This window comes from Salvelinus alpinus, chromosome 6 (assembly GCF_045679555.1).
Source record: "Salvelinus alpinus chromosome 6, SLU_Salpinus.1, whole genome shotgun sequence".
NCBI lineage: Eukaryota > Metazoa > Chordata > Actinopteri > Salmoniformes > Salmonidae > Salvelinus > Salvelinus alpinus.
The window spans coordinates 73,216,354-73,228,532 of record NC_092091.1 but is presented as its reverse complement, the minus strand read 5'-3'; the positions used below and the strand labels follow the sequence as shown (position 1 = coordinate 73,228,532).

Sequence of the window (12,179 nt, the reverse complement as noted above, 5' to 3'; positions counted from 1 at the left end):
CGCAGGAATGTCAAAACTTGATATCCACAAAGATTCACCACTTCTCTGACCGTAGTTTTTGCTGTAGTATAGTTGTATTAAGATGTGTTGAAATTCGCTACGAATCTGTAGTTCGCTGGCCTAATGAAACCTGTTTACATTCATCATGAACGTCTAACTCAGGCCAATAGCATGTGAGTCAGAACTGAATCTGCCAGGACAGATGAATCTGTCTGTAACATTGTAGATGATTCTGTCTGTAACATTGCAGATGATTCCGTCTGTAACATTGCAGATGATTCTGTCTGTAACATTACAGATGATTCTGTCTGTAACATTGTAGATGATTCTGTCTGTAACATTGCAGATGATTCTGTCTGTAACATTACAGATGATTCTGTCTGTAACATTACAGATGATTCTGTCTGTAACATTACAGATGATTCTGTCTGTAACATTACAGATGATTCTGTCTGTAACATTACAGATGATTCTGTCTGTAACATTGCAGATGATTCTGTCTGTAACATTACAGATGATTCTGTCTGTAACATTGCAGATGATTCTGTCTGTAACATTACAGATGATTCTGTCTGTAACATTACAGATGATTCTGTCTGTAACATTACAGATGATTCTGTCTGTAACATTACAGATGATTCTGTCTGTAACATTACAGATGATTCTGTCTGTAACATTGTAGATGATTCTGTCTGTAACATTACAGATGATTCTGTCTGTAACATTACAGATGATTCTGTCTGTAACATTACAGATGATTCTGTCTGTAACATTACAGATGATTCTGTCTGTAACATTACAGATGATTCTGTCTGTAACATTACAGATGATTCTGTCTGTAACATTGCAGATTATTCTGTCTGTAACATTACAGATGATTCTGTCTGTAACATTACAGATGATTCTGTCTGTAACATTACAGATGATTCTGTCTGTAACATTACAGATGATTCTGTCTGTAACATTGCAGATGATTCTGTCTGTAACATTACAGATGATTCTGTCTGTAACATTGCAGATGATTCTGTCTGTAACATTACAGATGATTCTGTCTGTAACATTACAGATGATTCTGTCTGTAACATTGCAGAAGGCCCAGATGCTTTAAGGTCGTGTTGAATGCACTTCACTAGCATCAGTTGCAGTTGTTCTCTCACTGCCTGTCTCTATGCATACTAATAATGACTATATATTATATACACTGAGTGTACAAATAATTTGGAACACCTTCCTAATATTGAGTTGCACCCCCCCCTTTGCCCTTAGAAAAGTCTAAATTCGTCAGGCATGGACTCTACAAGGTGTCGAAAGCGTTCAACAGGGATGGTGGCCCATGTTGACTCCAAGGCTTCCCACAGTTGTGTCAAATTGGCTGGATGTCCTTTGGGTGGTGGACCATTCTTGATACACACGGAAAACTGTTGAGAGTGAAAAACCCAGCAGCGCTGCAGTTCTTGACACACTCAAACTGGTGCACCCGGCACCTACTACCATACCCCGTTCAGGCACTTAAATCTTTTGTCTTGCCTGTTCAACCTCTGAATGGCACACGTACACAATCCATGTCTCAATTATCTCACTGGCTTAGAAATCTATCTTTAACTTGTCTCCTCCCCTTCATCTACACTGATTGAAGTGGATTTAACAAGTGACATCAATAAGGGTTCATAGCTTTTCACCTGGATTCCCCTGGTCAGTCCATGTTCATGGAAAGAGCAGGTGTTCCTAGTGTTTTGTACACTCAGTGTAGTGCTCTGTTATAGGGCGCAAAGAGTACAGTACAAGGAAGTGTCATACTTCACTTGAACCCTCCGTCATAAGCTCTACATAACCCTGTCATAACAACGTCATCACGTCTCACTGTTTATGATGTCATTGTTATGTCATTGTTATGTCAATGTTATGACCATGTTATGACAGTGTTATGTAGCCCGTTTGACATTGGGTGACTGCTGCTTCAGTTTATCACTGAATTACAAAGTAGTTGAATCACTACCAAGGCCTTGATTATATCACCTGTCCCGACCTGCTACTGTGCAGATCCCTGTGAAAGACCCTGTTGAAGCCTTGCTTTGATAAGACGTCTCTAATGGATCACCTGTTGATTTGATTAAGAGTCACAGTTGGCGGCCCCACTTAATCACTGATAATCACTGTTATCAGGCCACGGGGATGACAGTAGCGTCTGCCGTCAACTAGTCCTCTTAACTGCCAGTTTAAATAGCAACCCCCCAATAACAATTGTATGCAGTGTCTTGACTCTTGACACCGCCCCTTTAAATTGTTTACGTTGGTGATGAAGTTGTCCTTTGAAATTCATTGGCTAGATTCTAGGTGCTAGATGACAGTGAATCCCCCTATAAGATCCCAGCTTGCAGGCTCAACCAAGCGTAACTACCTCCTGCTCTGCTCTGAAGAGGAAATATTGGCCACCGATTGTGAGAACTTCCTGCTACAGGAAAGGAGGGAATTGGAGGGTGGCTAGTGGAGAGAGAGAGAGAGAGAGAGAGAGAGAGAGAGAGAGAGAGAGAGAGAGAGAGAGAGAGAGAGAGAGTGTGCTTTAACCATTTGTACATTGTTACAACACTGTATATATATATAATATGACATTTGTAATGTCTTTCTTGTTTTGAAACTTCTGTATGTGTAATGTTTACTGTTAATTTGTATTGTTTATTTCACTTTTGTGTATTATCTACCTCACTTGCTTTGGCAATGTTAACACATGTTTCCCATGCCAATAAAGCCCCTTGAATTGAATTGAATTGAATTGAGAGAGAGAGAGAGAGAGAGAGAGAGAGAGAACAGGGTAGGAGGGAGTTGGGAGGGGAAAGGGGAAGAAGCCATGGGGGGCTGGGTTATTTCAGTGGAGAGCTTGAACAGAGGGTCAGGCCCAGAAGAGTTTAACTTTGGCTCAGTTCACTGTTCCCTGCACAGAAAAACAACCTTGAAGCAGCAGCATCTGTAATCTCTGTTAGTGTTGGGTCGTCTTGGAGCAGTCTGACTGTCATGCACTTCTCTCTCTCTCTCTCTCTCTCTCTCTCTCTCTCTCTCTCTCTCTCTCTCTCTCTCTCTCTCTCTCTCTCTCTCTCTCTCTCTCTCTCTCTCTCTCTCTCTCTCTCTCTCTTCTCTCTCTCTCTCTCTCTCTCTCTCTCTCTCTCTCTCTCTCTCTCTCTCTCTCTCTCTCTCTCTCTCTCTCTCTCTCTCTCTCTCTCTCTCTCTCTCTCTCTCTCTCTCTCTCTCTCTCTCTCTCTCTCTGCCAGTCACAATGTAGGGCTCCATTTAGTGTTTGACCTCTCAGTCAACCTTTACACCAGTCATTGGTTTCTGTGCAACACACACACAAATGATTTAGGCTATGGCATTATAACCTCAAGTTCCTGAGGAGGCAGCAGTTCGTTCTTTGTCTTGAGTCAGTTCCTCTGTTGATGCATGTAGACACAGTATTCTACCCAAAACCAAAGAACACACACACACATCTCCAGCAGGACGGGTGTGTTCTGTCCTCTGCCGTCCAGACACACCATCCACCCTGATTCTTTGCCAGGGAACTACATCACTTCCTGTTCCTGCTTGCCTCACAGGAAGTGAACCCAGAGGCGCGACGGTGACCGTGAGCTACCCTGCAACACGGCACGCCTCCTTTTGTTCCCGGCCAGATAACGTGTTCAACACAAACACCCGCTCCAAGTGATTGTGTCCTCCACCGCACGGCTAAATATAGGGATAAAGCTATACCAGGGATAATTAAAGGGAAAGGTTGAAAAGCAACAGTCCTTCAGGGCCTGTATTCATAAAGACTCTCAGAGTAGGAGTGCTGATCTAGGATCAGGTTCCCCCCGTCGATATAATCATATTCACTAGGATCCAAAACCGATCCTAGATCAGCACCTACTCTGAGGTGCTTAATGAATATTTATGAGTATTGGCCCTGGGCTGATTAGAGTGGAAGGTTGAAAACCAACAGTACATCTGGTCTTTAAACATTTTACTTTTACATGACATTTTCACCCAGGTCTTTCTGTACATTTGTTAATTTTATATTATTATTATTATTTTCCATTACATTTGAGTCATTTAGCAGACGCCCTTATCCAGAGATACTTACAGGAGCAATTAGGGTTAAGTGCCTTGCTCAAGGGCACATCGGCATCATTTTCACCTCGTCGGCTAGGGGATTCAAACCATTCGGTTACTGTCCCAACATTCTTAACCGCTAGGCTGCCTGCCGCCCTGTAGGTGTGTAATTAACAAAGAGGTGCTGTACTGTACGAGGGACTTGACCTATGTTAGCTAATAGAGGGCCGTTGACTTGTTTGGAATGTTGGTTGGTTCCCCTTCTCCTGGAACCCTGCTCCCTCTTACCCACCACAGCCCCTCTGGCCTTACTCTGCCCCAATCACACACCCTCTCCCTCCCCAGCTGGACGGGTGGATATGTGATCCCCGGGCACCTGGCTGGATTTGGGCCGCGCCAAGGGCCACACAGGATGTCTGAGGGACGTCCGTCTGGCTGGAGAGAGGCACAGGCAGACGGACGGATTGAGGGATGGCTAGCTAGGGCAGAGAGGGAACCACCCACCAGCTCTCAAATGTCTGTAGCACTCTGTGGGTGTGTATGCATGCGTGCGTGCTTGGGAGTGTTGCCTGAGAGTGGGAGTATTCTCTTCTGTCTACAGGATGGGAGGGTTTTATTATCGTGATGGAAGTAGTGTATGTTTGGGAGGAAGACATAGTTTCTATTGTTGCTAGTCACAGTGATGTGTAGGACTAGGCCTAATCACTAGTTATGGTGAAGATTTTAAGGTGTGTGCGTGCGTGCGTGCGTGTCTGTCTGTGTGTCTGTGTCTGTGTCTGTGTCTGTGTGTGTGTGTGTGTGTGTGTGTCTGTCTCTCCCCGCATGCAAACACTGGAAAGGAGTGGAAATGACAAAAGGAAAAGCAGGATTATAAATAAATAAATATGTTGTAGTTTGTGTTGTTGAACGGAAGTCCAGTCAGTGACACAGAACCTGGTTTATTTTTGTTTATGCCAACAGGCGTTGTTGTTGTTGGGCTGCGGTTATGTCACAAAGGCCAGGTGATGTCACTGTGCAAAAGGTCAAGGGTGAGGAAAGAGGGATGGCAGGGTCGGAGGTTAACTGCAATGCATATTGGGGGTGTCATTTGCTTCTCCAAAAGCCTTCAGCACAGAAATGCTGTCCCCTACTCCTCCCCTCTCCCTATTGGAGGGCTGGTTAGGTGGAGGTGTCAGCAGCTTCCCAGCAGAAACAGTTCAGAAGTTATTATATATTATGACGGCATTTTGTGGTGTTTTTGTTCATTTTATCGGTGAGTTTTTTTTCAGTTGTTCAGGCACACGCCATTTTGTCTTGAGGCGAACCGAAGTTAGTAGCCGAAGGCTGCGCCCCTTCGTCTGTGATTGGTCAACAGTAGGGATCTGTCACTAAAGTCGAGAGACGACTCGTTTTCATGCACATGTTTTCATTGAGAATTTTTTAATTTTTTTTTATTTTATTTAACCTTTATTTAACCAGGTAGGCAAATTGAGAACACGTTCTCATTTACAATTGCGACCTGGCCAAGATAAAGCAAAGCAGTTCGACACATACAACAACACATAGTTACACATGGAGTAAAACAAACATATAGTCAATAATACAGTGGAAAAAAAAATAAGTCTATATACAATGTGAGCAAGTGAGGTGAGATAAGGGAGGTGAAGGCAAACAAATATATGTATAAATAAATAAAAATATAAAAGGCCATGGAGGCGAAGTGAGTACAACACAGCAAGTAAAATAAAAACTAAAAAAAACACTGGAATGGTTGGTTTGCAGTGGAAGAAAGTGCAAAGTAGAGACAGAAATAATGGGGTGCAAAGGAGCAAAATAAATTAATTAATAAATACAGTAGGTAAAGAGGTAGTTGTTTGGGCTAAATTGTAGATGGGTTATGTACAGGTGCAGTAATCTATGAGCTGCTCTGACAGCTGGTGCTTAAAGCTAGTGAGGGAGATAGGTGTTTCCAGTTTCAGAGATTTTTGTAGTTCGTTCCAGTCATTGGCAGCAGAGAACTGGAAGGAGAGGCGTCCAAAGGAAGAATTGGTTTTGGGGGTGACTAGAGAGATATACCTGCTGGAGCGCGTGCTACAGGTAGGTGCTGCTATGGTGACCAGCGAGCTGAGATAAGGGGGGACTTTACCTAGCAGGGTCTTGTAGATGACCTGGAACCAGTGGGTTTGGCGACGAGTATGAAGCGAGGGCCAGCCAACGAGAGTGTACAGGTCGCAGTGGTGGGTAGTATATGGGGCTTTGGTGACAAAACGGATGGCACTGTGATAGACTGCATCCAATTTATTGAGTAGGGTTTTGGAGGCTATTTTGTAAATGACATCACCGAAGTCGAGGATTGGTAGGATGGTCAGTTTTACAAGGGTATGTTTGGCAGCATGAGTAAAGGTTGCTTTGTTGCGGAATAGGAAGCCAATTCTAGATTTGACTTTGGATTGGAGATGTTTGATGTGAGTCTGGAAGGAGAGTTTACAGTCTAACCAGACACCTAGGTATTTGTAGTTGTCCACATATTCTAAGTCAGAGCCGTCCAAAGTAGTGATGTTGGACAGGCGGGCAGGAGCAGGCAGCGATCGGTTGAAGAGCATGCATTTGGTTTTACTTGTATTTAAGAGCAGTTGGAGGCCACGGAAGGAGAGTTGTATGGCATTGAAGCTCGCCTGGAGGGTTGTTAACACAGTGTCAAAAGAAGGGCCAGAAGTATACAGAATAGTGTCGTCTGCGTAGAGGTGGATCAGAGAATCACCAGCAGCAAGAGCGACATCATTGATGTAAACAGAGAAGAGAGTCGGTCCAAGAATTGAACCCTGTGGCACCCCCATAGAGACTGCCAGAGGCCCGGACAACAGACCCTCCGATTTGACACACTGAACTCGATCAGAGAAGTAGTTGGTGAACCAGGCGAGGCAATCATTAGAGAAACCAAGGCTGTCGAGTCTGCCAATGAGGATGTGGTGATTGACAGAGTCAAAGGCCTTGGCCAGGTCAATGAATACGGCTGCACAGTATTGTTTCCTATCGATGGCGGTTACGATATCGTTTATGACCTTGAGCGTGGCTGAGGTGCACCCATGACCAGCTCTGAAACCAGATTGCATAGCGGAGAAGGTGTGGTGGGATTCGAAATGGTCGGTAATCTGTTTGTTGACTTGGCTTTCGAAGACCTTAGAAAGGCAGGGTAGGATAGATATAGGTCTGTAGCAGTTAGGGTCAAGGGTGTCCCCCCCTTTGAAGAGGGGGATAACCGCAGCTGCTTTCCAATCTTTGGGGATCTCAGACGACACGAAAGAGAGGTTGAAGAGGCTAGTAATAGGGGTGGCAACAATTTCAGCAGATAGTTTTAGAAAGAAAGGGTCCAGATTATCTAGCCCGGCTGATTTGTAAGGGTCCAGATTTTGCAGCTCATTTAGAACATCAGCTGACTGTATTTGGGAGAAAGAGAAATGGGGAAGGCTTGGGCGAGTAGCAGAGGGGAGGGCAGTGCTGTTGTCCGGGGTAGGGGTAGCCAGGTGGAAAGCATGGCCAGCCGTAGAAAAATGCTTATTGAAATTCTCAATTATGGTGGATTTGTCGGTGGTGACAGTGTTTCCTATCTTCAGAGCGGTTGGAAGCTGGGAGGAGGTGTTCTTATTCTCCATGGACTTTACGGTGTCCCAGAACTTTTTTGAATTTGTGTTGCAGGAAGCAAATTTCTGCTTGAAAAAGCTAGCCTTGGCTGTTCTAACTGCCTGTGTATATTGGTTTCTGGCTTCCCTGAAAAGTTGCATATCACGGTGGCTGTTCGATGCTAATGCAGAACGCCATAGGATGTTTTTCTGTTGGTTAAGGGCAGTCAGGTCAGGAGAGAACCAAGGGCTATATCTGTTCCTGGTTCTAAATTTCTTGAATGGGGCATGCTTATTCAAGATGGTGAGGAAGGCATTTTTAAAAAATGACCAGGCATCCTCTACTGACGGGATGAGATCAATATCCTTCCAGGATACCCCGGCCAGGTCGATTAGAAAGGCCTGCTCGCTGAAGTGTTTCAGGGAGCGTTTGACAGTGATGAGTGGAGGTCGTTTGACCGCTGACCCAATACGGATGCAGGCAATGAGGCAGTGATCGCTGAGATCTTGGTTGAAAACAGCAGAGGTGTATTTGGAGGGCAAGTTTGTTAGGATGATATCTATGAGGGTACCCGTGTTTACGGAATTGGGGTGGTACCTGGTAGGTTCATTGATAATTTGTGTGAGATTGAGGGCATCAAGCTTAGATTGTAGGGTGGCTGGGGTGTTGAGCATGTTCAAATTTAGGTCGCCTAGCAGCACGAGCTCTGAAGATAGATGGGGGGCAATCAGTTCACATATAGTGTCCAGAGCACAGCTGGGGGCAGAGGGTGGTCTATAGCAGGCGGCAACGGTGAGAGACTTGTTTTTAGAGAGGTGGATTTTTAAAAGTAGAAGTTCAAATTGTTTGGGAACAGACCTGGATAGTATAACAGAACTCTGCAGGCAGTCTTTGCAGTAGATTGCAACACCGCCCCCTTTGGCCGTTCTATCTTGTCTGAAAATCTTGTAATTGGGGATGAAAATGTCTGAATTTTTGGTGGTCTTTCTAAGCCAGGATTCAGACACGGCTAAAACATCCGGGTTGGCAGAGTGTGCTAAAGCAGTGAACAAAACAAACTTAGGGAGGAGGCTTCTAATGTTAACATGCATGAAGCCAAGGCTATTACGGTTACAGAAGTCATCAAAAGAGAGCGCCTGGGGAATAGGAGTGGAGCTAGGTACTGCAGGGCCTGGATTCACCTCTACATCACCAGAGGAACAGAGGAGGAGTAGGATAAGGGTACGGCTAAAAGCTATGAGAATTGGTCGCCTAGAGCTACTAGAGCAGAGAGTAAAAGGAGGTTTCTGGGGGCGATAAAATAGTTTAAAGGAATAATGTACAGACAAAGGTATGGTAGGATGTGAATACAGTGGAGGTAAACCTAGGTATTGAGTGATGATGAGAGAGATATTGTCTCTAGAAACATCATTGAAACCAGGTGATGTCATCGCATATGTGGGTGGTGGAACTGAGAGGTTGGATATGGTATAGAGAGCAGGGCTAGAATCTCTACAGTGAAATAAGCCAATAAACACTAACCAGAACAGCAATGGACAAGGCATATTTACATTAAGGAGAGGCATGCTAATCGAGTGATCAATAAGGGTCCAGTGAGTAGAGGTTGGTTGGGGTCGTGGCGATCCAGACAGCTGGCCGGGTATATGGCTATCGGTAGCAGCATAGGATGGAGGTCTGTTTGTAGATACCTCGTGCGTTTCCGTCGGTAGGTTAGTGGGGTTCCGTGTAGTGGGGTTCCGTGTGGTAGAGGGGATCAATCCAAATTGGCAAAATAGATATAGTGACCCACGGAAAAAAATAAAAAATAATAATAATAATAATAATAATAGTTGTCCGATATACTTGTTCAAATAGCAGCCGATAAGACAGCTAACGATTAGCGGGCCTCAGATGAGCGTTCAGGTAACGTCGGGACGGAGGTGCCAGTTGGATAAATCCCTCGGGCAGATAACGTCGGCAGTCAGTCGCGGCAGTCAGTCGTGAAGGCCCGGTGGGGTTCCGTATCTGCAGCAGCAACAAAAGAAACGGGTCCGGATGGTGATGGAACTCCTCAGCTGGCTAGCTCCAGAATGATTTGAGTTTGCTCCGGGGTCGACGTAAGCCAATAGTCACACGGTTTGCAGCTAGCTAGCTGCGAAATCAAGGTGCAAGTGTCCAGAGCCTGCGGCTGGAATCCGGGGAAACTGAGAGAAAAAGAGTCCCGGAATGCTCCGGTCCGAGTGGCGTTGCACAAAAGTGCCGGTAGATTATCGAGCTAAAGGAATAGCTGATGACCACTAAACGTGGGCAGCTGAAACACCAACGCTAGCCAGCAAACCGGCTAGTTTCGGGGCAGCTACAGATTAGCTTCTGGCTAGCTATCGGAGTAGCTTCTGGTTAGCTTTCAGGCTAGCTTCTGAATTAGCCCCTGGCTAGCTTCCACGATGGATTTTCAGATTGAGGTAAATAATACTTTTTGTAATTGGTGAAGCGGGTTGCAGGAAAGCTTTTGCAGGAAAGCTTTTGTAGTTGAGTTCTTGGATAATAAAATAGATAAAAGATATGCGAAGAAAGGTGTAAATATATATATATACAGGACGCGACAATACGGAACAGAAAAAGACGTCTGAACTGCTAAGCCACCTTGGACGAAAAATACTGCACCAAACATAGCATGTTCGATGTAAAAGTGACTACGGCGTCTCAAAATGGACAGTACTAACACACACACTCACACACACACACAGGAAGCCCTAACCTTGTGTTTGTCTCTGTATCCAAGAATGCTGCTGTAATTACTCTGAGTTGCCTATGTTCCTTCGAGGTTCACAACCTTCTATAAATACCAGCCCAAATTACAAGTTTCCCAGCTTCGGCCATGTTGGAATTCACTGGGAAAACTAGCCTAGTCTTCTGGAACCAAACAAGTTGTGAAACACAGTCATTAATGAGTTATTTGGTTATATGACACTCGGGTGGCGGTGCTGCTGTAGTCCCAGGGTGGTTGTAGAGGAGTTCCTGGCCTCTGGGAGGAGGGGGGGGGGGGTGTTGGTCGTGTCACACCTTTTTACCGGCAGCCTGTCTAGTGTTCTAGTGTCTGCCTGTCTAGGCTTCTTGTTGGTATGTAAATGCCTCGTAATACGGAGGGGCTATAGTGTCTCAGCTTGGTCTTAGTCAGCTGAGAGGGCCTCTCTCTCTGTCTCTCTCTCTGTCTGTCTCTCTCTCTCTGTCTGACCAACTCTCTTTTTCTCTCTCTCTTTTTGTTTATCGCTCTCTGTCTCTCTCCCTCTGCTTCTATCTTCCTCTGTTTCTCTCTCTCTGTTTCTCTCTCTCTGTTTCTCTCTCTCTCTGTTTCTCTCTCTCTGTTTCTCTCTCTCTGTTTCTCTTTCTCTCTCTCTTTGTCTCTTTGTCTCACTTGAGGATCCCCCCATAACTCTCCTACCACAGCGGCCCTTTCCGCTGTATAAGTTGTTTCTTTCTACTGTATCTCTTCCTATCTTTCTGTTGGTTTCTCCCTCCAGTCTAACTCTCCCCCCTGTGGAGGAAAATGGCCTGTTCCGTTCCAAAGTTAGAACACGAGATCCTGGTTGTAATCTGGGTCTAAATGAGGTGGAACCACCACCACTACTACTGACATTCTACAGATGAAACCATCCGCTTTTCTCCAACGGCTGTGATTACTACCCCGATCCTGCTCCGAGACACACAACACATCCATTAACCTGTAAGAAGAGAAAGAAAGAAAGGAACATTAGTCTACAATTGTGATGACTGATTGGATAGATCGTCAATACGACAGCAGCAGATGTTTTTGAAGGGGGGGGGGACGCGGGCAGTTTACTGAAGGTGTTTTTTTAAAGGGCCGGTGCCACTGATTCTGCTGTGTGTGTGAGGAACACTGAGGGGTGGGGCTGCTGGAGCCTACATGGTGGAGGGTGGGGCTGCTGGAGCCAACATGGTGGAGGGTGGGGCACGGTGACCATTTGGCACGTGGTATCTAAAGGGGCTTATCACTGTTAATGGGGGAGTCTGCCTCCTCCAGACACACTATGGCTCCCACCCGACAGCCGTCGACGCCACTTAGCGGCTCCCGAGCAAATGTAACACCACAACTCCAAAAACACTAAAGGGCTACGAGACAGGTCTTCTCAAGGGAACGTTGGTCGGGAAACGCTGCGACTACGCTAAAGTGACGAGGATGAAACGTTTCAGCGTGACACTTACTGGGGGCTTGGGTCGCAGTGGTAACACGTACACACACACACACACTGCTCGTCAGCGGCTGACACGATTGGTGTGAACTACGGCTTTGAGGGCTTGGGGAGCATGTGAGAGGGTAGTGACCGGGACTAAGAGGGTCAAGAGGTCTGTGTCAGACTGAACTGTGTGGAAAGACTTTAGGTCCCATTTTGACCACTGAACACTTACAGCCAATCATGCTTCTACTCCAGGTGGTGTTATATAGCAGAGGATACATTTTGAGCCGCTGTTAGGAGCTAGTAACACAAGCATCTCTCTGCACC

At 45.6% G+C, this 12,179-nt stretch overlaps 1 protein-coding gene across 3 annotated transcripts in view; it reads left to right on the top strand.

The window, feature by feature from the left end:
• dlc1 (DLC1 Rho GTPase activating protein) overlaps window positions 1-12,179 on the top strand; it is a 169,774-nt gene that overhangs the window by 117,441 nt on the left and 40,154 nt on the right. The window lies entirely within an intron of this gene.